The following is a 3,587-nucleotide window of genomic DNA, read 5'->3' as shown; positions in this document are numbered from 1 at the left end:
CGTGTGCCCTCCTCGCTCGGGCCGGGACTGAGGGACAGATGTAGACAGCCTGGGGGTTTGTCACTTTGTCGGACAAATAACTTTCCATCTATAGGCACAGGGGGTGGAGCCAGGGGTGGGGGGGGGCAGCCCTCCTGGGGCCACGCAGGCCCTGCTGAAGCAGCTGGGGCTGCTCGCTCCTGTCTCCCAGCAGCCCAGAGGGCTGGGCCTCTCAGGAAGCCTGGGTTGTCAGACACAGGAAAAGGTCAGTGGGGCTTTGCAGCTGAGGCAAGATAAGCTTGTCCCCAAAATAGGAACATCCGGGGCCAGAGGCCCGAGAGCCTGATGCCACCCACCCATCCATCATTGGTCCGGGCCCAGCACCAACCCCCCCCCCCCCCGCCCCGCAACGGTCTGGACCTAGGCCTCTGCATTTAACTCGGAGAGGAAGTGGGGAGGTTTCCTAAGCCCTGGTCTGATGCCGAAGGACCGGGTTATCAGATGGAGCACAAGGCTTCCCAGGGGCCTCCTGAGCCTTGTGCCTAAGGCTGTCGATTTAGAATCCACATTTCTGGCTTCAGATCCTGTGACTGTGGAGCCATGGGACCTTGACCAGATTCCTCCACCTGTCTGGGGCATGGGGGAAGTTATCTCTGCAGGCCTTACCTTGCCTGGCACAAACTACTCTGGGCATGAGCCTGGTGCCCATTGCCAGGTTGGCATCTGCCCTACTGCTCGACCTCAGCGCCTGCCCTGCCCCTCACTGGGAGGCCGCAGGTGGAGGATGACTCCAGCCTCACTCTTGAGGACAGCAGGCAGAGGTCTGCTCTGGGCCCTGGCCGGCCTCTCTGTCTACTTGCCCGTGTGCAGCCCATTCAAGCCCCGGGAGCTTCTAGATTCCGTTCTGCCAAACAGGAAGTTCCCCTTGTCCTGCTTAGGTGGGTTTGGGGCCACCTCGGTGGCCTCCCATGCCCCTGTTCTCTGGGTGAGCCTGAAGTCAGGCGGCACAGAGGAGGGAGGAGGCACTGACCAATGTGCATAGTCATGCCCTGTGCAGACAGGGACTGCAGACTGCAGTCTGGGCTTAGAGATTGCCTGGGGCGCCATGTCTGCCCCCCAGATGCCCTGCTGTGCTCCCCGGGAACCAGAGTGGGAACCCAGGAGCAGTCTGGGGGACCTCCTGCCTGTCTCACGGCTGGCTCCTCTGCCAACACCTCTGACAGAGCACAGCCTTCCTGTGACTCCTGGGGAGACACGATTGTAGAAACACCTCGGAAGAGTGGAAGGAGCAAACCAGGGCCTGCACACAGGTCAAGAGCTGGAAGGGGACACTGGCCCCCAAGAGAAAGGACAGCGAGCGCCCCCTGCAGGAGAAGGTGGCTCCCTCTACCCTCTGGGCCACTTGCTGGAAGGGGCTGGAGAGCCCAGATTGAAGCAACAAGAAAACAGCTTGAGGTGGCTGTCTCCTCATCCGACGGGCCCACCCCCAGCACAGAGCGTGCGCTGGACGCAGCCCTCCCTGAGAAGCCTCAGTTTCCTCCTCTGTAATTGAGGGGTCCCCAGTTCCAAAGAGGGGAGGTCGCTGCCTCCAGGGACCACTTGGGCTGCTTGGGCGCCCCTCTCACTCTTGGGAAGGTTTTCCTGAAATCCTCCTCAGCCTCCCCTTCCCGCCTTCTCCCGGTTCCAGACTCTAAGCTCAGAAAAGGCTCCCGTTCTCTCACGTCACAGCTCACAGGCAGTTTCTATGAGATGGCGTTCGTGCTGCTCTCCTAAATAACTGCGCTCCATGCAAGCTCAGGGGCTCTGCCCCTCTCAGGCGTCTGCGGTCTGGGTGCAGAGGGCCCAACGGCACTAAGCTTGGTTCCTGGACAGAGCAGCTGGGCCTTCTAAGCCCAAGGGCCTGGGGAAGAGCAGGCAGCCAAGCTCGGCCCGAGAGGTCCTTTTAGGGAAGGCTGGGAGGGACTGCCAATGGTCGGGGCCTTGGGAGCGCGAGGCTAAATTTAACAGGCCTCAGGCCTGGGGGCCGCCAACCTTGTCAGCCTTCCCTCCCCCCAGGGAGCCAATCCCAGTCTTCCCACAGTGGGTCAGGGGCCGGCAGTGGGAGCGCCCGACATTCCTCTGTGGGGCCCTGCTTGGAGGCCCCAGTGGCTCGTTCTCTCTTCCCCAGACGGCCTCCATTCTTTGCCCACCCTGCTTCTGTCCTTGGCACCAGCCTGGCCGCCCCCACTTTCAAGCCCTAGCCTCTCTGGCTCCCATTTGTCTCATCTTCTAGGGAGGCCCCCGAGAAGCTGGCCGACGTCCAGAGAGGGATGACATCTTCCTGGAGGGCCTCGAGTCCCCACCATACAAGGCTGGGAGAAGGGCTTATGGCCACTGAGCTTGGGGAAGAGAAAGCTGGGGCAGAGCGGGGGAGGAGAGTGGGCCAGGATCTTCAAGGATGGAAAGATGTTTGCAAGGGGATTGCACTCCTGGCCCCAAGTGGGGAGCGGTGGGGGAAGGGAGGAATTGCACCCATAGCTGTCCCAGCATGGAGGGGCCTGGCTCAGGAAGTGGTAGCTTCTCCCTCACCTGAGGTCTGTAAGCACAGGTTCTATGATCACAGCTGTGCATGTCCTAGGGGGATTCTTGCTCAAATGAAGGTCAGTCTCCACCGTCTGAGAGGCCCCCTCCAGCTCTGGCCTCAGGTCAGTCAGTGGGGCTAAGTAGGGAAGGAGCCAAGGGCATATGGGGTGGGGGGGACAGCTGAGACCATGGTACACTTAATAGCCAAGATGGTGTCAGAGATGGGCTCCCCACCCAGAGCGGCCCGGACACTGCCGCCCATCTTCTTCTCCCCTTCTCTCCGGCTGCCACTTGCCCCCTCCCTTCTGGTCCTTTCCCTGATACCCATCATGAGCCAGCCGAGGCTGCCCCTATACAGCTAAGCAGCTTGGGGGCACCTGTGGGGAGCTCCCTACGCACGACACCGCTGGTCACTCTCTCCTCCTGGATCCTCTCTTCACTCTAGCCCCCGCCTTCCTGTCTTCTGGTTCTCCTCCCTCTCTTACTGCTCCTTCTTAGTCTCCTTTGCTAGATCTTCATTCAGTCCCTGAGGGTATCCTTTAGGGCTCTCTCCTGGGCCCTTCTCTCTTCTTGTGTCCTCTCTCATGTGGTGATCTCAGCGGCTCCCATGGATTCAGTTATTATCTCTGTGCAGATGATTCTCACGGGTGTGGATGATAGAGACACAGACACTGACACAGACACAGACACAGACACAGACACAGACACAGACACAGACACAGACACAGACACAGGCACAGACACAGACACAGACACAGACACAGACACAGCCATGGGCAAACATAGACACACACACAGGCACAGATGCTGATGCTGACACAGACACAGACACAGACACAGCCATGGGCAGACATAGACACACACACAGGCACAGATGCTGATGCTGACACAGACACAGACACAGACACAGCCATGGGCAAACATAGACACACACACAGGCTCAGATGCTGATGCTGACACAGACACAGCCATGGGCAGACATAGACACACACACAGGCACAGACACAGACACAGACACAAACACAGACACAGACACAGCCATGGGC

The sequence above is a fragment of the Dromiciops gliroides genome, chromosome 3, assembly GCF_019393635.1.
Source record: "Dromiciops gliroides isolate mDroGli1 chromosome 3, mDroGli1.pri, whole genome shotgun sequence".
NCBI lineage: Eukaryota > Metazoa > Chordata > Mammalia > Microbiotheria > Microbiotheriidae > Dromiciops > Dromiciops gliroides.
The sequence above is the reverse complement of the archived record's forward strand: the minus strand, read 5'-3'. Positions refer to the sequence as shown.